A 23660-nucleotide genomic window follows, 5' to 3' on the forward strand; every position below is an offset into this window, starting at 1 on the left:
TAATAATATTCAATGCAAAATATATATATGTAGACATATCATCGTTGAGGTAGGCATTCCCATACTCAGATCAAAACTAACTAGAAAACTGACTAAACTGTTATGATACAAGAATGATTTTGTAATACATCAAGAGTGTAGACATATGTAGACACAGTATGGGTGCAACCATCTGTTTATGAATAGTCCACTATATAATGAATAACAAAATTCCTCGTAGCTTGGATGGTAGAAACTAGATCCAGGGTCTTGATTTCTGCTTCCCGAACTAGTACGATTCTATCCATGCGAATGAATGTGTCGAAGTCGAACATGGTAGAAACCACTTGATTACCAGTCAATGATATGAATTGTTAACAAGTGTGAGAGAAACCACTAGTAATGTCAATGGATCTCAAAGCACTCAGTACAATCTATGAAATGTGAATAAATGGGTCGAAGTCGAACATGTCATAGAATCCTTTGATCGAAGGTCAATGATGCAACCTATCGTCAAAGGAGAGAAATATGCCATTAGGGCATGCATATTTCAAGGTACTGACGATTTCTAGATAAACTTCCTAGATAATGAGTTGATGTCGATAGAAAGTGATTTGTCGTAGGCAAGCCCACAACATGAAATCATAGACCAAGTTTTGAAGAAATATATCGGCAAGGACTAACTCAGAGATGGTCAAAATGGATGACAGATATTTTTCAGATGAATGGTTTGTTTGAACTGATCTCTTGAACACATAATGACAACGTAGATGGCTTGTTGACAATTGACCCAAAGCTAATACCCAAAAACTGGCTAAAGACTTTCAATGTGGTTTAATTAAATGTTAGGCAAAGGATTTCCCAACCCAGGTGAACAAAAAGTGTCGTGTTCAAGAGTGGTTAATGGCTTTTCAAAAAACAAAGTGTAACAAACAGGTTCATTTTTCTCTCTTTTCCCCCACCATTTCTGGCAAGTACCTCTTTATTGTTGACAAGCATGAGGAGGATAACATTTGCTTGATTATAAGCTCATCCTTTGGATGAGTCCAAATTAGTTTAAAATTCGAACCCTAAGAAGGAGCGGTTCATTCTTGTTTAAAATTGAACATGTCCTTTACTGTTAAATTTTAACAAGTCCAGTATAGGAAAACTTGGTGTTTTTCAATTTTAGGGAGTCAAAACAAAGACTTAAGAAAACTCCATGGGGGTCCATTTTCGTAAATTTGTGTGCTTCGAGCCCAAAAAAGTATAAAATAATACTCGAGAGAACCGCTTGACCATTACGATCAGGGAGTACTTTTCATAATTAGTGGCCCCGATCTGAAAAAGTTAAAAAGAGATCGAAGAAACGTCGTTTTATAACCAGTATCGAACTTGAAACGATAAAAGTCTGGCAATATTTTCATGTTTATATGGTCAGAAAAGAGTTGTAATTGGACCGCCCTTTTAGTTCTGTTTAATGAGTTAAAAAGGGAAAAACTAGGAAATCTTTTCATATTTTACGAGTCAGAAAAGAGCTTAAATAGGACTCCAATGTTTCGCTTTTTCGTAAATTTTGAAAGAGTCTGAAAAAGTGATAAAAGTATGCTCTTTGTTGAAAAATGATCAATTTTCCTGAAAAATCCAATATTCTGCACAAAAACTCAAAACGTTACTCATACATGTTTAAGATAAATAAAATTGTATTCAAAAATTTACCTTTTTAAAGTGAAAAATAAATGAATTAAAAATTCATTTATTCGAAAAAACTTATAAAAATGGTTTTTCTAACTTCATTTTTACCATTTGATTTCAGAGTGAGAAGTGAGAGCTTTTTGGTAAGAAAATTCCTGTGAAGATTCTGGAAAATCTATCCATTGGAATCGAAAACCGTCAGCTCCAAGTAACCCACATCCTCCTTATCTTGCATTTCATCTGTTTGCATTTCATTTTTAGGCTTTAAATTTTATTTTTAGAGGATAAATTGGTTTAGAAAATCGCTCACGGGGGTCCACAGGTGCATCATGTAGTCCCTGTGGACCCCGACTTTTGTCCACAAAGAAAAAAGTCATGGGTCCGCACCTATTGCTTACAACATGTGTGGACCTATGCGCTGTTTCTAAGCAGCGGGTGCAAACCCCGTGAAATGGATTTCAAAAACCTAAATTTCTCCATTTTTTGCCGAAAATTTTTCGAACTAAGTTGTTCTAATATGTATTTTTTTGCATTATAGGACACTCAAAATGCTTATTTGGCAAGAACGCGAGCATGGGGATGTGGATCTTTCCGCAATAAGTCATCTACCCACAATACAGGCATTGAGAGCATGCAGACTGTTTAAGTTCTGGGCCATTCTGAGCATGAGGGCCCAAGTAGACCTCTTGCTATGGCTGGTAGATAGATGGAACATACAGGACCAGTGTTTCCTGATTGGTGGCCACTGGCTCAAAATTGAGCTAGAGGAGATAATATTTTTGACTGGTTTTCCCAAGAGAGTTGAACAATTATCTCTTTTCGGGACTAGGCCAGGTGGCCAATTTGTCGCTAGTCTCCGATTGGAGTTTTGAAATGATTAAACAAAGGAAAAACGGATTGATATTAAAACTATTGATCGTCCTGAACTTAAGGTTATTGCATTCACTATTACCAAGCTATGCGGGAGTGCAACATTGCATGTGGCTGCTGGATCTCAGGTACAGATGGCGGTAGACCATTATCGAGGCACCATATTCAACTAGTGCGAGGCTGTGTTGGCAAATGTGAAAAGCCAACTAACCATAGCAAAGAATGGATAGTTGAAAAAATTTGGATATGGTTTTATCATTGTCAGATTTGCTCTAGAGAGGATCCCCATGGTATCCCCATGTTACACTAAAAAATGTCACCATGACTATTTGAAGTTAGTATGGCTCCATCAACTGTCATACTATCCTCCTTGGCAAGTCTCATACCTCTGCTCTCCATTTCAAACTCCAAGAAAGAGAGAAAGTCTTTAAAAATGTATTTATCTCTGGGTACGCAGATTCTCTCAGCCTTACCTACGTGTACGCACCTCAAGTTCACAATACCTGCGTACTTGTACACTCTGTATGTAAAGGGGTGGGTGCGTACCCCTGTAAAGGTCAAAAGGCACGAGTTTCATCTTAAAAAAGTTACTTGTGGTCATTTCTAGAGCATTCTAGAAGGTTGTTCGACGTGTATTGAGCACCTCCAGATGGTTCATGTATCCCTATGAAAGAGGAACTTATCCCATCAAGAGGGGATCTATCCCATCCAAAGAGGGGCTTATCCCATTGATGGTGGACCTGATTAGCTTCCTCTTGAGCACTATAAATACAAGCATTGGGCCAGAAGGAGGAGAGGTTGAAAGCTGAATATTCCTAAGGGTAGATGCTGCTGGAATTACGACTTCCTTGTAGAAGCTTGTGAGGAGAGATTCCCATCCTTTCTTGTTTCATTTGGAAGTGGGTGAGCTTATCAAAGTAAAGGAGAACTCTTGATGGACCCTGGGAGGGACTTGCACAAAACCAAGGCTCAGGTTGTAATGGTTCCTTTTGTTTCCTATTAATGCAAATAAGTCCATTCTTCTCAACAATTTTTTATTTATGAGTTGTTTCATATACTCCTTGGTCTGTATGTTAAATATGTTTTATTTTATGAGATAATCAGGTGCTATTTAATCGTTTGATTGTTAGTGAATGCAGGTTTCGAAGTGACGGAGGAGCTCATCCGGATCGGCGAGGCTGAACTACTACAACAGCGTTGGACTACAGGTAGGATCTAAACACTTGATTTCTTGTATGATAAATGCATATTTAGAGAAGGATTTCTCTTAATTGTCTTGTCTGTCACTAGAGAGCCTTAAGCTCCTAGGGAGGTTGGTTTTGTCCGCAAAATCGACTCTTTCCGCCTGACAAAATGGCGACCATACTGGGGAATCCATTGATGTGAATGATTTTTCCTTTGTGTGAAACTTTGATCTGAGAAAAGTTGTTTATTTTCTGGTTTTTGGCTGTTTGACTGTGTATTTGGGTGGGCTAGCTTAGGGTTAAATTAGATTTTAGTTTTTCTTGGTTTTTCCAGTAGTACGCACCCTCTGAGTGGAGCACAGTGCGTACCTGTACGCACTGTCGCTTTGTGCACAGAGCGGGCCCGCACCTGTCTGAACAGGTTGCCTGCGTACCCTGCTAAAAATTAAGAAAATTCCAATTTTTTCCATTTTTCCTCTTAGATTTTGTCTTTAATTAGTTTTTACTGCCCAGATCCACTGGTTACCTGTCAGAGATCTTCACCTGAACTTGTTTCGTTAGCGTCAAGAGTTTTAGTGGAATTCATAGAAGTTTAAGCCCTAGGGTTTGATTTTTGCATTGGTCCTGTAGTGACTTTGGCGTTAGAAGTTGTGAAACCTTAGATCTCTCTGGTTTTGTCAGTCTTCTTAGGAGTCGGACCTGTCATAAAGTCTACCTGTGTGAGCAACCTACCTTTGAGTTGTCTCTTTGGTGAATTTCGAAAAGCTTGTTGATTGAGTTGTGAATTTCATTTTACAAAAAGAACAAAAGAGTTTGATTTTTGTTTTTGACTAGTTTATGATTCTGCATGAGCTGGTCCTTGGTTTGATTGTTGCCGAGTAAAACAACCTGGAATCATCTTTGTAGGATTTTGCCTCGTTAGATTTGCTTTAGGGTATATTTCCTTTTGATTTGCTTTTGAGTGAGTTTTTCATAGATTTTATAGATTTTGAGATTTATTTTTGTTAAAACAGTTTTATATGCTTTGTTAAATAGAAAAAATACAAAAACATCTCCTTTGAAAAGTTTGTTTTAAGTAGCATTTGAAGTGTTTTGAAAAATAAAGGAATTTTCGTGCACGTAATGAGTGGTCATGTGTTGTATGCTTGGAAAAGATAAAGAGATTGTTTCTTTGAATGTCTGTTAAGAAAGTTTCTTTTATCAATTTTGCATCTTCCAACTCTCTTAGCTAGGTAATTCATTGAAAAAGAAAAGTAGTGTAAATCATCCTAAGTGCATCTTTGTAGTGGTTTGAGTCGAGTCTACACACCATTAGTTTCATCTCCGCTACCTTTTGTCTTAAAAGAAAAGCCATAAAAATTAACGCTTAAAGTAAAATCAACTTAGTAACTTTTTCTTTTACTAGGGCTCTGAAGCACCAATATAGATCAGGCTAGTGCCTTGGAGTAGGAGAGTAATTAACTCTCCAAGACAACAAAACCAAACAAGTAGCTTATCTTGTGGTAGGATAAATCCAACTATTGCATTTATACTCTGGGAAAGCTCCTCTTAAAGGAGAAGCACGAGCTCGTGTCCGAACCAGTGAGGGGATCAATCCTCCCTCGTTGGGAACGATGCCAGACACGCACGTATTACAAACGGTAAACCTCGGATTAACCATTGTCGAGGAGCCAGGGGTCACTTATCGGTAAACCTTGGATTATTGTCAAGGAGCTGGTAAGGGGATTGAGCTTGATACTCTGCCCTTGCGTGCTGTCGGAGTGTAGACTGTTCCCCCAGGTGTATTTTTTGCTGTTGGTAACCTTAGTGGCCATAATCTTAGGATTCTACCCAAGGTGACGGTGGAGGGAAGATCCCACTGTACCTGGAGCAGACGTCGGCTAGACTCACTTGGATTTTCTAGGGGTTCACTTCACTTGAGACGGTTAAAGTGGAGGAACTTCGTCCAGTCTATTCATTAAGCAGGTTGTCGGAGTAACTGTTCCACCCGCCATTTCTGTACTGAATTCTGCGAGGTTGGGTTTAATCACCAACTAGTGTTTTCGGTCCGGAGAGCTTACTGTTTGTGTGTGGTTTGACACCCTAGATTCTTTCGGCATGTGTTTCAAATTTGTTTGGTTCTTTAGCGACTTTAGGTGGTTTGATTTGAGATTTTATTTTGTTTTCGTGTGCAGTAGTTAAAAAGTTTTAACGGTGGCAGAATTACCGAGACAGTCCCGTAGACTTCGGGGCAAGTCACCTGAGATTGTTACCGTGGCTGATTTGTTGAGGAAATCTCGTAGATTACGGGGTGAACCTCCTGAAGACGTCCCGGGTCATTACGAAGGTTTGAAAGTCCTTGTAACTCCTCCTAGTGGCAGTAGAGTAGGTTCACCTGAAGAAGGAGAATCTTCATTGGTAGTCCATCCAGATTACCAAAGTCTAGAAACAGGTTATAATCCTGAAGCTGTTGCAGTTTCCGAGCTTGCTGGTAGTTTTTCATCTACTAGTGATTTAGGTGAGGAACCTGAAATATCTAAACCTGTTACTCCAACTTCCGGTGCTCCTGATTCACCAAGAGTAGAACGAGTTATCACCGAAAATCTTCCTGCTGGTTTGATTGCTATAGAAGAACTTGCTCCAGAGGAAGAAATAGGCATCCCTTACCTTGAAGATCAACCTACTATTGATCTAAGGGAGCGTGAATCCATATTTTACAGTCCTCCTAGAAGTACTACTTGGTACCTTTCGTTAACTAATTATTTAGACAACTCAGGGTCAAGTTTTTCTCCACCTCGTACTCCTTTTCCACCCGGAGGTATTTATACTCCTGTGAATATGTCTGGTCAGTCGTCAATGTTTACTCAATCGCCTGAATCATTTTTGTACGGCGGTCCTTCTGTTCCCTCTGGGTATCAGTCATTGTCTGGTACTTTTGCGGGAGCATCTCCTCAACCCATTGAACATGGGTTATTAGCTGGAAACAATGGTAATAAACCGTTGGGTGTAGGAGACATTTATATGATGTCAGGTTCAAATCCCGGTTCTCAACCTCAAGGTGGTCAGTTACCGCCTGGGGGGCAGCCTCAAGTAACGCCTGGGGGGCAACCTCAAGGTACACAAGTTGTGGCTGGGGGGCAGCCTCAAGGACAGTATGTACCTATGGTGCAATACATTCCTCAAGGTCAACCCCAACCTCAATATGTACCTCAGGGTCAACCTCAGTATCAATTTATGCCTCAAGGCCAACCCGAGTATCAATATTTACCTCAAGGCTATCTCCCTCAAGGTCAATACTCAAGTCAAGGTTATCAACTGCCCCAAGGTCAATATTATGTTCAAGGTACGGGAAATGTGCCTTTCAATTATCAATCCTATCCTCAATCTGATTATGGATCTCAATATCCTCAACCTGTCATGGGTCAATACCCCGGAATGACTATAGTGTGGGATCCTTCGCAGGCTCAACAGGTCTTGCAGCCAAGTGTACAGTTGTCATCTCAAGCTGGACAACCCTTAGTTTCTGGTTCACCCCAGCAACCAGTCCAGTCAAATGTTCAAACTTCTGTACCTTTGGTAGTTTCTCAGTCTGGGCCCATTGCGCCTAGTACTCCATCTCAAACGACTGCTGCAACTACCGCAACATCTGTTCCGTCTACCACACTTACTTCTGGAGTATCGACAGCTCCTGTTTCTACTGTCTCTGCAACTACTCCTCAGACATCTTTACCTTTGTCTGGATCTACGATTCAAACTACGGTTCAGATGCCTGTAGGCCAGCCTGGTATAAGTATGGTTGTCACTACTCAACCACAATTCGTTTATCAACCGTACCAGGGACAGTACCAATATGGGCCAGCTGTCCAGCAGCTAGTTTACCAGTATCAACCGTATCCTGGGTACACTTATCAACAACCTCAACAACCCCAGTACGGTCCGGTTAATCCTGTTTTTCCGGGAGGATACAATATCCCGAATGCGATTCCTATTCCAAGTTATCCTGGATATCCTCCTCCTAGGGCTGGTATAATGACTCAGAGTTTTAGGGATCCGAACCGGAAATTGCTGTTTATCGCAACTTTGGATTTACCAGACTTGTCGCGCCTAACGAACGATCCAATCAATTATCTTCCATTTTGGCCGGCAATGCCAAATAAGTTTCCCAGTGACATACCCAAGTTCGAAGGTAAGTCTGGAGAGGACCCGTCGAATCATGTGATGACTTACCACCTCTGGTGTGCTTCAAATTCTATCTCGGATGATTCGATCCGCTTACGTCTTTTCCAGCGTACACTCATTGGTCTCGCGGCCAAGTGGTACATTGAGTTACCACGGGCCTCTTTTTACAATTTTAGCCAGTTAGCTACCTCGTTCTTAACTCACTTTCAGTTGCCGGTCAGATACGATAACGGCACGGAGTTATTAACTTCACTAAAACAATCGACGTCCACGTATATTAGTCTGGATGTGGAGGTGGTTGATGCCCCTCTAGACTACAACCTTCTAAAGGGTCGAAGTTGGTCATATGCTATGACAGCGATCGTTTCATCGGTCTTCAGAGTAATAAAATTTCCATATAATGGCAAGATCGTGACAATAGACCAGCTGGCTTACTTTTCATCTGACCCAGCCTCTTCAGAGAGTATCCAGCATGTCGGTAAAACGACTATCCCTTACAGGGACGTTGGCATAGGTTTAGTTAAAGATTCCGGTTTACTGGGAACTTTTCCTTTTCCTCCAATCAATGCAGACCCTTCATTTGCATCTATTCATATGATTACATCAGACACCATTATTTACGATGATCCTTGGATTGTCCCATCTGAATCTGAGATAGACTCATTCGGTGATGCTATGCCTTTGAATCCATATCAAATTGCTTATGAAGCCGTAGTGTCTTTTACCGACCCGCGTTCAACCCAAATCGACCAAATGAATGTGGTCAGTGAGGAATCACTTTTCACATCAACCTCAGAACAGATAGAATTTCCCGAAGTCGTGTCATCTGCGAGCAACTTCGCGAAATCCTAAGTGTAGACGATCTACCATGGGAAGATCTCCATCATAGATCTTCGTTTTTACCTGAGGGCAATGTCTTTGAAAATGATTTTTCATCTATATTTACCGCTGAATATGTCAAAGAAGCTCAGAGTCCAACGAAACATCCTGATTCAAAGCTGAATTTAGGGAATATTTCTCGAACTGTTCCCATTGACATTTCAATGAAGCCCGAAATTGTTGATAACATTCATATAGGTGCCTCATGTACAGATGATGAAATTCAAACTTACAAGGCCCTATTCCAAGAATTCCACGACGTGTTTGCCTGGTCCTACGAGGAAATGCTAGGAATTGATCCCGCCATTGTTGTCCATGAGATCAAGACCTACCCGGACGCTAAACCCGTCCGGCAACGGTTGCGTCAGATTCACCCTCGAAAAGCGGCTGCGATTAAAGCAGAAGTCGAGAAGCTGTTGAAAGCAGGTTTCATTTATCCGATCCCGTTAACAGATTGGGTATCGAATATTGTTCCGGTTAACAAGAAACAAGGAACAATAAGAATCTGTATCGAGCTTGTCCAAAAGACAACTACCCAACACCCTATATCGATCAAATAATTGATGATTATGCCGAAAGTGAAACGTTTTCCTTTATGGACGGTTTTTCGGGCTATAATCAAATCAATATTCTACCTGCCGATCAACCAAAAACGACATTCATTTGTCCATGGGGGACATTTGCTTATTGCAAATTACCTTTTGGACTTAAGAATGCCGGAGCCAATTTTCAATGGGCAATGTCTTACGCATTTCATGACATCAAGCACATTGTGCAACCGTACCTTGATGATTTTCCTGCTCATTCTTTACATCGAGCTGATCACCTTGTCCACTTACGAGCAATCTTTATGAGGTGTAGGCATTATCGTATTCGGTTGAATCCGCACAAGTGTGTATTCTGTATAGAAGCGGGTCGATTGCTGGGATTTGTTGTTTCAAAATCCAGCATTCACATCGATCCCTCGAAGGTCGAAGCTATCATCAAATTACCTCCTCCTTCGCATTTGCACCAACTCCAAAGTTTGCAGGGGAAAGCAAACTTTTTACGCCGATTCATTCCAAACTATGCCGAGGTCACTAAGGGTTTTACCCGGTTGTTGAAACAGAACGCTCAATTCTCTTGGGATGAGATTGCCCAGCAATCTTTTGATGCACTTAAGCACACATTGACCCATGCACCATTGTTGCATCCTCCCAACTACAACCAGGACTACTTCTTATACCTTGCAGCTTCGCATTCCACTATTGGAATGGTGTTAGTGCAGGAAGATGAATTCAGAACAGAACATGTGATATATTATCTTAGTAGGACGTTAAATCCCACTGAGCTAAAATATTCGCATGTGGAGAAATTGGCCCTGGCAGCCGTTCAAGCTGTCCAGCGTTTTCGTCACTACATTCTTCTCCATAAAACTACAGTTATTTCGGATTGCAACCCTATGATTTATATTTTGACTAAACAACTGCTAGGGGGCAAGTACTCTAAATGGATCGTTATCCTACAAGAGTTCGATTTGGAGTTTGAGAAGTCCAAGTCTAAGAAATCCTTAGTTTTTGTGGAGTTAATGTGTGATTTCCCGCGTGCTGACACAGAGACTGTGGTAGAGGAGTCCATTGCGGACGAATCTTTGTTTCTCATCAGTACTGTAGATCCGTGGTATGGGGATATAATCGTCTATCTCCAGACCCAATCCTTTCGGCCTGAACTTTCAAAGTCGGAGCGTCGAAAAATTCGATTCCAGTCCCAACAGTACAAAATCATTGGAGATACACTTTATCGCCGGGGGGCAGACTTGGTTTTTCGACGTTGTTTAACTCACGAAGAGGCTGAGAGGGTTTTGAATGACTGTCACTCTGGAGCGTGTGGCGGTCATATGTCTGGGTATGCCACAGCCCAAAAGGTGTTGCGTGCTGGCTACTTCTGGCCGTCCATGTTTAAAGATTGTATCATTGCGGTCCGAAAATGCCACAACTGTCAAGTGTTTGATCACAAGATGCGCGCACCACCTGCTCCTCTCCACCCTATAATTGCCGTTGGTCCTTTCGCCAAATGGGGTATCGATTTTATTACTTGTAACCCTCACTCGGACGGGGGCATGCGTATATCATCCTCGCGGTTGATTATTTTACTAAATGGGCCGAGGCGATGCCTACATTCGAGGCAGACGGAAAGACAGCTACAGTTTTCGTATTCAATCACATTATAGCTAGGTTTGGTGTCCCGCAAGCAATCATCACTGACCATGGGCGCCATTTTCGAAACATCATGATGACCGAACTTACAAGCCAGCTTGGTTTGCGCCATGATAGCTCTACTCCTTATTATCCACAAGCCAACGATTTGGTTGAGTCTATCAACAAAGTTCTGGTTATCATGATCCGACGAATCATTGGTATTCATCGGTCGAATTGGCACAACATGTTATTTTCAGCGCTATGGGCATACCGAACCTCAGTGAAAACATCAACAGGGTTCACTCCTTTCCAGCTAGTTTATGGCTTGGAAGCTGTGTTGCCCATTGAATGCGAAATCCCATCACTTCAAATGACTGTCGACTTACTTCCAGCTACTTCTGAAGAGGAGAAGCGTTTATTATACTTAGCTCAATTAGATGAGACTCGATGTGATGCTGCATTGGCAATCGAGACTCACGCGAAACGGATGAAAGCTCAGTATGATAGAAATGTGACCCCTCAAAATTTTTCGGAGGGAGACCTAGTGCTATTATATGATCAAGCTAATGATAAGCTAGGTGCTGGAAAATTCGTTCCTATGTGGCATGGGCCCTACATTGTCAATCGAAAGCTAGCAAAAGGGGCCTATGAGCTGGTTGATTTTGACGGGGACTCTTTGGGTAAACCCAAAAATGGACTTTACCTAAAGAGGTATTATGCTTAAAAGATGGGTATGGAGATTTTAGTTAGGTTAGGTTTTTTCTTTCTAGCTGGTGTGTTTGTTAGTTTAGACAGTGTGCTTAGCTTAGAAAGTGTGTTTTTCGTCGTTATTCTGGCTTATCTTGGTTTTACTCTTGATATTGCAGATGTCGACGCCTCTCCAAACGTACATTGGATTCGCTGATGGTGCTTGTCGTAGTACATAGAATATCTCTTCCGTAGCTTGGGTTATCTATTCGCCCTCTGACGAGTTAGTTTCTATGCATGGGGCGAGCCTCGGTCAAACAACAAACAACATTGCAGAATACAGTGCAGTGATTGAGTTATTAAGTATGGGGGTTTTACGCAGTGCATTATATTAGATATCATTTTGGGATTCAACTGCGTTAAGTAAGATCATTCATGTATGACCATTTCCATGAGAGGTAGTCGTAACTAACTAATTTCTCATGATTTTTGAATAGTTCACTTAGCACTCATTGCATCGGGTGATGCTCACAGGGGTGAAGAAGTGGGATTGAAACTAGTGAAATGTGGAGAACGAATCACATAGCATCAATCATCACTTCCGGGCCTTGCACCCGGTAACCAGGACTTCCCAGGAGGTCACCCATCCCAGAACTCCTCTGGCTCAAGCGCGCTTAACTGTGGAGTTTTTCCCCACAATCAAACCCACTTAGCTTGCTACCCCATTTGCAAAACCTTAGCAAGTATTGTGCCTCATGAACCATTCAAGTAGAGATCCCTTAGGTATGGGGGTTTTACGCAGTGCATTATATTAGATATCATTTTGGGATTCAACTGCGTTAAGTAAGATCATTCATGTATGACCATTTCCATGAGAGGTAGTCGTAACTGACTAATTTCTCATGATTTTTGAATAGTTCACTTAGCACTCATTGCATCGGGTGATGCTCACAGGGGTGAAGAAGTGGGATTGAAACTAGTGAAATGTGGAGAACGAATCACATAGCATCAATCATCAATCATGTGGGATTGAGTTATTGTCTGAATCTATTTCATTTGGGATTCGACGTTTGATAGTGAGGCTAGATTCTGAACTTGTTGTATTACAGCTTAATAGAGTATATGCCATTAGAAATCCTGTGTTATTAAGGTTATTTTTGAGAGTACGTCTCTTGGAACGTGAATTTGATTACATTGAATATCAGCATATTCCAAGGTCTCTAAATACATTAACAGATGCAATTTCTTCTCGAATGTTAGACAGACATTTGCGATAATCATACATGTAAATTTAAAAACATTTCATCACACATGTTTAACAAGATAAGCCGGTAATAATGATATATATAGATAGGAGTGTGTCAAAAAATATACATCGTCTTCGATCATAGGTTGAAAAACACCTTATGATCGGCAAAAATGATAAGTACAAAAAACCAAAATGTCACATGTGTCTACAAAGTGACCATCCAATCACTGGTGGTGCTCCCTATATGACACCACTGCACGGGCTACCCTACACAAGAACCTCCTAAAAGGTCCAGGGACTGCGACTACATAGCGCTGAAGTCTGATAGGAATATCATCTATAGTAGTCTCAGGTATATCCGTCGTCAGACGCTCTAGATCCTGCTCCAACTCAGCTAGCGTCTCTGCAGCCGCATCCTGTGGGACCGGTACCGGTGCAACTGGTTGTCTCCTCTCGAAAGGCCGGAGGTTGGCTGGACCCTGTGGACCTACATCTGCATTTTGAAAATTTTTGCTGTCAGTTTTGAGACGATATATAAAAACAAAAAAAATTAGATAATTTAAAAACTTGTGAAAAATGAAGTACCTCTGTCGCCCCATTGTTCTCCCTGTGGAAGAACCATGTTCGGATCACCACGAAAATCTACTCCGGCATATGGAAAATCCTGGATCGCAAAGACCTAGTCCTCCGACCAGTGAAAGTAACCCGCAAGAAATCGGACAACTGCCGCTCCCTTGTCAGGATGCCGGGCCATCACCGTAACCCATCGTGTCAACTTTGGCTCCCGATGAGGCCTGACCTCAACAGTGAGATGCTAAGGGATCAGCATCAGAACTCTCTCTAGGGCAAAGCTCACAACTAAATGCCCATACCCAAAGGTCTTTAATTGCCCGTTATTTTCCCTAGTCAGTTGGTCCTTCATATTGGCCAACACAGGATCGCACCAGTTGAAAATGGTACCTCGGAAGCAATCAACCGCCATTCGCATTTGGGACCCGGTGGCAATATGTAAAGCGGCTGCACCGCAGAGTCTGGTAACTGTAAAGGCAATTACCATAAGTTCAAGTCGGGATATGTATTTGATTTCTATCCCCTTATCCTGGTTTTGATTATTGCACCACTCTAGCCAGAGACTAGCAAGGGATTGGCCACCCGGCCTAGTCCCGAACAGAGAAAGTTGCTCGCCCCTATTAGGCAAACCAGTGAGAAAATATATGTCTGAGGGCTCTATCTCGAGCTGGTGCCCTCCGATGTAAAAGCATTGATCCTGAACGTTCCACCTTTCAACCAGCCACTCTAAGAATCTCACCTGAGCCCTCATGCCAGGTATGGCCCAGTATTTGTATAGTCCGCATGCCTTCAAAGCATCAATGGAAGGTTGATGATTTATTGCGGCCAAATCGACATCTTCATGTTCTCTTTCGCGCCAATCAAGCATGGTGGGCAATCTACACACCAGAAAACATGCATTAGAATTCACTAAATCAAAAATTAATGGTTCAAATTTGAGATTTGGGGGTTTAAAAATCCTTTGCGCGGAGTACGCACCCCGCGTTCAGAAAACAGAGTGTGGGTACACAGCTGTTCTGAAGGTAGGTTGCGTACTCCGGCCATTTTCCCATACACGAAAATGTCGGGGTACGCAGGTCACCCATGGGGTACCTGCGTACCCCGAAAGGCGGATCCTAAAACCCTAAAGCCCCCAAAAAATCAAACTAGGGCTTAAAATGAAATTCTAAATGGATGAAAACAAAGAGGAGGATGTTGTGAAATACCTGAAAGAGACGGCGTTCGATTCCGACGGTCGGATTCTCCGCAAAGTCCACGGGAAGTTTCTTGCCAAAAGCCCTTTGCTCTCCTTCAATAGTAAAATGGTAAAAATGACATGGTAAAAAGTATTTTTATAGGTTTTTTTGGATGAATGAATGCTAAGTTTGTTTATTTTTCACCATGGAAGGATATTTTTCAATGTATTTTTGCCTATCTTAAATAGGTATGAGTAATGTGTTGTTTTTGTGCAGGACAAAAGGATTTTGAGGGAAAATTGTCATTTTTCACGAACCAAAAACATCAGAGTCATCTTTTAAGCCCTTTTCTAACTCCTAAAACATGAAAAGATTGCCGAGCGTTTCTTTTACACTCGTTAAAATGGAATTAAAAGACGGTTCCCTTACAGCCCTTTTCTGACCGTAAAAACAGGAAAAGATCGTCGGGTTTTTGTCGTTTCAAAGTCGATACTGGAAATAAAACGACATGTCCTTGATCACTTTTTACTTTTCAGGTCAGAGGCACTAATCATGAAAGTACTCCTTGGTCGCAAGATCAAGCGGTTCTCCCAGGTATTATTTTATACTTTTTCGGGCTTGGGGGACACAAATTTACGAAAAAGTTCAACCTGGAGTTTTCTTAAGTTTTTCAGACTCTCTAAAATTGAAAAACGCCGAGTTTCTCCTATACTGGACTCGTTAAAATTTCACAGTAAAGGACCTGTTCAATTACAAACAGGAACGAACCACTCCTTCTTAGGGTTCGAATCAAAACTAAGTTGGACTCATCCGAAGGATGAGCTTATAATCAAGCATATGTTATCCTCCTCAAGCTTGTAAAAAATAAAGAGGTACTTGCCAGAAATGGTGGGGGAAAAGAGAGAAGAATGAGCCTATTTGTTATCCTTTGTCTCAGAAGAAACCTTATTACCACTCTTGAACGTGACACTTTTTCATTCACCTGGGTTGGGAAATCCTTTGCCTCACAGTTGATTAAACCACATTGAAAGTCTTCATCCGGGTTCCGGGGATTAACTTTGAGTCATTCGTCACCAAGCCATCTGTTGTGTCGTTATGTGTTCAAGAGGTCTGCAAACAAAACTTTCATCTGCAAAATACCTTGTCATCCATCTTGACCATCCCTGAGTCAGTCCTTACAACAACATTTCTTCAACTTGAACTATGATTTCGTGTTGTGGGCTTGCCTACAACGGGTTGCTTTCTATCGACATCAGCAAATTATCTAGAGAGATGACTTAGAAATCGTCAGTAACTTGAAGTTTTCATGCATCAATGGCAGGTTTCTCGCCTTTGACGTTAGTTTACATCATTGACTTTCGATCGAAGGACTCCATCAAATGTTCGACATCAACTCATTCATTCACATCTCATGGATTGTACTGGGTACTTTGAGAGCCATTGACATCACTGGTGGTCTCTCTCACACTTGTTAACAATTTACATCATCGACTGGTAATCAAGTGGTTTCTACCATGTTCGACATCAACTCATTTATTCGCATGGCTAGAATCGTACCATTTCGGGAAGTAGAAATGAAGACCCTGGATCTAGTTTCCACCATCCAAGCTATGAGGAGTTTTGTATTCATTATATAGTAGACCAATTATAAACAGATGACTGCGTCCATACTGTGTCTACACAAGTCTATGATTATGATGTACTGCAAAATCATTCTTGTATCAGAGCAGTAGTTAGTCTGTTAGTTAAAGTTTTTGATCTGAGTATGGGAATGCCTACATCAACGATGATATAATCTTATACATGTATTTTGTGTTGAAAATTGTAGGTTCTGACTGGGCTCTCCACGAGATAATCCTTGAAATGATAAAGCGCTTCACCCTTCCTAGATGATATAAAACCCTAATCTACTACAGGCTTCGCACTTTAGGGGGCAATCTGTTACACTAAAAAATGTCACCATGACTATTTGCAGTTAGTATGGCTCCATCAACTGTCATACTATCCTCCTTGGCAAGTCTCATACCTCTGCTCTCCATGTCAAACTCCAAGAAAGAGAGAAAGTCTTTAAAAATGTATTTATCTCTGGGTACGCAGATTCTCTCAGCCTTACCTGCGTGTACGCACCTCAAGTTCACAATACCTGCGTACTTGTACGCTCTGTATGTAAAGGGGTGGGTGCGTACCCCTGTAAAGGTCAAAAGGCGCGAGTTTCATCTTAAAAAAGTTACTTGTGGTCATTTCTAGAGCATTCTAGAAGGTTGTTCGACGTGTATTGAGCGCCTCCAGATGGTTCATGTATCCCTATGAAAGAAGAACTTATCCCATCAAGAGGGGAGATGTCCCATCCAAAGAGGGGCTTATCCCATTGATGGTGGACCTGATTAACTTCCTCTTGAGCACTATAAATACAGGCATTGGGCTAGAAGGAGGAGAGGTTGAAAGCTGAATATTCCTAAGGGTAGATGCTGCTGGAATTAGGACTTCCTTGTAGAAGCTTGTGAGGAGAGATTCCCATCCTTTCTTGTTTCATTTGGAAGTGGGTGAGCTTATCAAAGTAAAGGAGAACCCTTGATGGACCCTCGGAGGGACTTGCACAACACCAAGGCTCAGGTTGTAATGGTTCCTTTTGTTTCCTATTAATGCAAATAAGTCCATTCTTCTCAACAATTTGTTATTTATGAGTTGTTTCATATACTCCTTGGTCTGTATGTTAAATATGTTTTATTTTATGAGATAATCAGGTGCTATTTAATCGTTTGATTGTTAGTGAATGCAGGTTTCGAAGTGAAGGAGGAGCTCATCTGGATCGGCGAGGCTGAACTACTACAACAGCTTTGGACTACAGGTAGGATCTAAACACTTGATTTCTTGTATGATAAATGCATATTTAGAGAAGGATTGCTCTTAATTGTCTTGTTTGTCACTAGAGAGCCTTAAGCTCCTAGGGAGGTTGGTTTTTTCCGCAAAATCGACTCTTTCCGCCTGACACCCCACAGCATATTCTTGTTGATGTTGGTCTTCCTCGAGAGCCTAAGATAATGCGATGGATTGCTTTAATGGCCCATCACCCTGATGAGGGCTCAGAGGTTGTTCGATTTCTGCCTGAGTATTTTCGTTGGTTGAACAACCAAATTTTTGTGATTCAGGATTTTCCATACGCCAGGATGGATTATCGTGGTGACCCAGACATGACTCTTCTGTTAGGAGAGCAATGGGATGATTCAGGTAAAAATTATTTTCAACACTTTCTAAGTTTTAATTAATTTTTTTTTTAAATCATCAAAAAATTATAATCAAAAGTTTTAAATGCAGATGTGGGTCGACAACAACCAGCCGTTCTCCAGCCTTATGAGAGGAGACACCCAGCTATAGCAGTGCCAGCCCCATAGGACCAATCTACAGAGATCCTGACTGACTTGGAGAATCATCTAGAGTGTTTTGACAGTATATATTCTAGAGACGGGCATAGATGATATTCCACTTAGGTTACAAAGATATGTGATTGGGGTCTAAGGACCTTTTAGGAGGTTCCTATGTAGGGTGGCCTAAGCAGTGGTTTCTTATCGTGCTCATCACCACGGATAGGATGATCGATTTTGTAGACTCACACAGCATTTTTGTCCTTTTTGTATTATCATTTTTGTTGATCATAAGGTGTTTTTAAACCTATGATCAAAGACGATGTATATTTTGACACACTTCTTCTCTGCTATGATATATCATTATTACCGACTATCTCGTGTAATTTGTTATTGAATGCTTTTAGATTTATTGTTTTGATTATTGCAAATGTCTATTTATCATAGAAGAAGCAACTGCATCTGCTAATGTATTTAAATGTCTTGGAATATGCTGGTACTCAATGTAATCAAATTCACGTTCCAAGAGACGAACTCTCAAAAATAATCTTAATAACACTGGATTTCTAATGGCATAAACCCTGTTAAGATGTAATACAATGAGTTCAGAATCCAACCTAAAAATAAAACTCCAAATCCCAAATGAGATGGATTTAGATAATAACTCAATCACTGCACTATACTCTACAGTGTTATTCGTTGCTTGACCGAGGCTCACCCCATGCATAGATACTAACTTATCAGAGGGTGAATAGATAACCCAAGATAAGGAAGAAATTTTATGTGTATTACGATAAGCACCATCAGCAAAACCAATGTATGTTTGAAGAGACGTCGACATCTGCAATATCTAGAGTAAAATCAAGATAAGCAGGAATAATGATAAGAGAACTGTCTAAACTAGGCACACTTTTCTAATCTAAAACACACCAACTCTAAAGAAACTAATCTAACAAAAAAATCTCCACATCGAAATTTAAGCATAATATCTCTTTAGATAAAGCCCATTTCTGGGTTTACCTAAAGAGACACTGTCAAAATCTACCAATTCATAAGCCCCTTTTTCCAGCTTTCACTTAACAATGTAAGGACCATGCCACATACGTACAAATTTTCTAGCTCCTAGTTTATCGTTTGCTTAATCATATAGTAAAACTAGGTCTCCTTTTGAAAAATTATGAGGTGTAACATTTCGGTCGCACTGAGCTTTTATTCGTTTCGCATGAGTCTTGTTTGCTATTGCAACAGTGCATCGATTCTCATCTAGCTGAGCTAAGTACAAAAAATGTTTCTCTTCTTCAGAAGTAGCTAGGAGTAATTCTATGGCTAATTGTCATGACAAAATTTCGCATTCAATAGGTAGCACTGCTTCCAAACCGTAGACCAGTTGAAAAGGAGTGAAACCTGTTGATGTTTTTACTGAGGTCCGATATGCCCAAAGTGTTGAAAATAGCATGGTATGCCAATTCGACTTATCAATACCAATGATTCGTTGGATCATGGTGACTAAACATTTATTGATAGCTTCAACCAGACCATTAGCTTACGGGTAATATGGAGTAGAACTATCATGGCACAGGCCAAGTTGATCTGTCAGTTCAATCATCATGATATTACGAAAGTGACTTCTATGATCAATAATAATAGCTTGAGGAACACCGAATCTAGCAATTATATGATTGAATATGAAAGTTGTAGCAGTCTTGCCGTCTACCGAAAATGTACGCATCGCCTCAGCCCACTTAGTAAAATAATCTACCGCTAGGATAATATACGCATGCCCCCCGGCCGAGTGAGGATTACATGTAATAAATTCAATACCTCACTTTGAGACAGGACCAACAACAATTATAGGGTGGAGAGGAGCAGGTGGAGCATGCATCTTACGATAAAAAAATTGACAATTGTGGCATTTCCGGACTGCATAGATACAATATTTGAATAAGGATGGCCTTTAATAACTAGCGTGCAATATCTTTTGGGCTGTGGCATACCCAGACATATGACCGCCACATGCTCCAAACTGACAGTCATTCAGAACCTTTTCAGCTTCTTCATGAGTTAGACAATGTCGGAAAACAGAATCCGCCCCACGACGATAAACTGCCTCACCAATAATATTGTATTATTGGGATTGGAAACGTATTTTTTGTCGCTGAGATCGTGAGATTTCAGGCTGAAAAGATTGGGTTTGGAGATAAAAAATAATATCTCCATACCAAGGGTCAAGAGTACTGATAAGAAACAAGGATTCATCCGCAATGGGCTACTCTGCCATAGTTTCAGTATCAGTATGCGGGAAATCGCACACCAGTTCAACAAAAACCAAAGATTTCTTTGCCTTGGATTTTTCAAATTCCAAGTCAAATTCTTGTAGGATAGCTATCTATTTGGAATACTTGCCCCCTAGCAATTTTTTGGTCAAGATATACATCATAGGGTTACAGTCAGAAATTACCGTGGTTTTGCATAATAAGATGCAGTGACGAAATCTTTGGACAACTTGAACAACTGCCAAGGCCAATTTCTCCACATGCAAATATTTAAGCTCAGTCGGATGCAGAGTGCGACTAAGATAGTAAATCACATGTTCATTGTTGAAATCATCTTCCTGAACTAAAACCATCTCAATGGTGGAATGAGAAGCGGAGAGGTACAAAAAGTAATACTAGTTGTAGTTGGGAGGATGCAGTAACGGTGCACAGGTTAACGCGTGTTTAAGTGCATCAAAAGATTTATCAGTGATCTCATCCCAAAAGAATGGAGTATTCTGTTTCAACAACCTGGTAAAACCTTTCATTATCTCGGAATAATTAGGAATGAAATGACATAAAACGTTTGCTTTCCCTTGCAAACTTTGGAGTTGGAAAAGAGTCTAAGGAGGAGATAATTTGATGATAGCTTCAACCTTCGAGGGATTGACATGAACGCTGGCTTTTGAAATGACAAATCCTAGCAAGAGACCCATTTCTACGCAGAATACACATTTTTGTGGATTCAACCTAATTCGATAATGCCTACATCTCATAAAGATAGCTCATAAATGAGTGAGATGATCAGCTCCACGTAATGAATGGGAAGGTAAATCATCGAGATAAGGCCGCACAATATGCTTGATGTCATGAAATGCGTAAGACATAGCCCTTTGAAAAGTTTCTCCAGCGTTCTTTAATCCAAAGGGTAATTTGCAATAAGCAAATGTCCCCCATGGACAAATGAAAGTTGTTTTATGTTGATCAATAGGGAGTATGTTTATTTGATTGTAACCAGAAAAACCATCCGTAAAGGAAAACATTTCACTGCCAGCACAGTCATCAATAATTTGATCGATATAGGGGGTAGGATAATTGTCTTTAGGACAAGCTCGATTAATATCCCTATAGTAGATAAATATTCTTATCATTCCTTGTTTTTTATTAATAGGAACAATATTCGATACCCAATCTATTAAAGGAAATGGATAAATGAAACTTGCATGAAGTAATTTCTCAACTTTAGCTTTGATAGAGTTGCTTTTCTTGGATGTATCTGACGCAAACGTTGCCGGACAGGTTTAGCATCTGAGTAGGTTTTAATTTCATGGACAATAATTGATGGATTGATTCCTGGCATTTCTTCATATGACCAAGAAAACACGTCGCCGAATTCTTGAAATAGGGCTTTATAGATTTGGATTTCATTGTCCATACAGGAAGCACCTATATGAATGTTTTCAATAATTCTGGGTTTAACTGAAATGTCAATAGGAACCGTTCGAGAGATATTTCCCAAATTTAACTCAGAATCAAAATGTTGCAGTGGATTATGTGGTTCTTTGACATAGTCAGTATTAAAAATAGATGAAAAATCATTTTCAAAATGATCAATCTCAGGTAAAAATGAAGATCGATGATGAAGATCTTCCCATGGTAAATCATCAACAGACAAAAGTTCACAAATCTACTCATCAGTATGAACAGGATGAGAAAGTTTTGTTGTAGCTGAGGTTGACATCAAAAGTGATTCCCCATGGACCACATTCATTGGATCAATTTCAGTTGAACAAGAATTAGAAAATGACTGTACAGTCTGATATGCAATTTCAAAGGCACTCAAAGGCATTGCACCACCAAATGAATCCACCTCAGAATCGGAAGGTACGATCCAAGGATCATCAAAAGCAATAGTGCTCGATGAAATCATATGAATAGTTGCAATAGAAGGCAATACATTAGGAGGAGGGAAGGAAAAAGTTCCTAGTAAACTAGAATCTTTAATCAAACCTACTCAACATCCTTGTAAGGGATAGTTGTTTTACCAACGTGTTGAATACTATCTGAAAAGGTTGGGTCGGATGAGAAATAAGTCAGCTAGTCTATCATAATGATCTTTCTATTATGAGGAAACTTGATAAGATGAAAAATCAATGAAACAATAGCAGTCATAGCATAAGACCAACTGTGACCTAGGAGAAGGTTGTAATCTAGAGGGGCATCAACCACTTCCACATCTAGATTTACGGTTTTTCCTTCAACCCCTATAGGTAAATCCTACAAAATACAAAAAGGATGGAACCCTCGGCCATCAAAAGCCTTTAGAATCGTCAGAGACTGATTGAGTGTGGGAGAACCAAATGATCTCCAACACTGGATCGACATAATACATGTAGAAGCTCCTTCATCAATCACAGTCTGAAAGCAAGGTCTATTTTTGACTAACACTGGAATCTGGAAAGCCATTTGATGAGGTAGGCGGGGTGTACTATTCTCTAAATCAAATATTATTAGGTTTGAATCCTGAATATCAACAACTCCTATAGCAGACAATAGTAATTTACACTGTGTTGGGCATGATTGCATCACTTCCAAAGCCAACATTGCTGAAGGGGAAATAGCTAAGTCTTCAACAATGTTATAATTCTGAGCAGCTCTCACATGTGGATTGAAAGCTGATTTACAAAGTGTACCTTTAGTAGGTGGTTTGATTACTAAGTCACGGTTGGGTTTCTCGATCTATAGCAGATCAGAACTAGGAGGAGTTGTAGTTGATGTGTTTGAATTAGAAGATTATACTTCTTTACCACCAACAGGATTTTTATTGCCATAATCTTGCAATCGCGTCAAAATCCTGACATGAGACATCATCATAATGGGTTCTTCTGAGGCATTCGAGGAAGAACCGATCATCTTACTATCTTGATTACGAAAAGGATCCTTCAAGACAGCAGGCGTTTGAGAACCTTTAACAATTTTTGAAACCTCTGCTTGATGTGGGCAGTCTTTTGTAAAATGATCCTCGTCGCAAATGAAACAAGAATAGCGAGGTTTACGTTTTTCATCAGTAGATTCATTTTTATCTATTTTCTCTTTTGAGTTTTGTTTGTTTTTCTTCTTCCCCTTCTTTTTACCACCGAATTTTGATTTGGCCGCAGATGATGCTACGACGTGTATGTCGGTAGAAATTTTAGTGGAAGAAACTGAATCAGGTAAAGTTATTATAGGAGAATAATTATTTGAATATTTCTTCTTGCTTTTAGTACTAACTGAACCAATCATACCATCAGCGACATGAGACCTTGAAGGAGCCTTAGTTATTTGATCGTGTTTTGGAAGATCAGGGATTTTTTCATGTAAAGTACCTGATTGCACATAGACGAGGTCAAGGTATTGAGCCTGAGCAATGAATTTCTCTTCAGTGACAACTCCTGCCTTAGCTAC

The sequence above is a fragment of the Pinus tabuliformis genome, chromosome 1_2, assembly GCF_031772625.1.
Source record: "Pinus tabuliformis cultivar Carrire ecotype Pingquan chromosome 1_2, CPIR1, whole genome shotgun sequence".
Lineage (NCBI taxonomy): Eukaryota > Viridiplantae > Streptophyta > Pinopsida > Pinales > Pinaceae > Pinus > Pinus tabuliformis.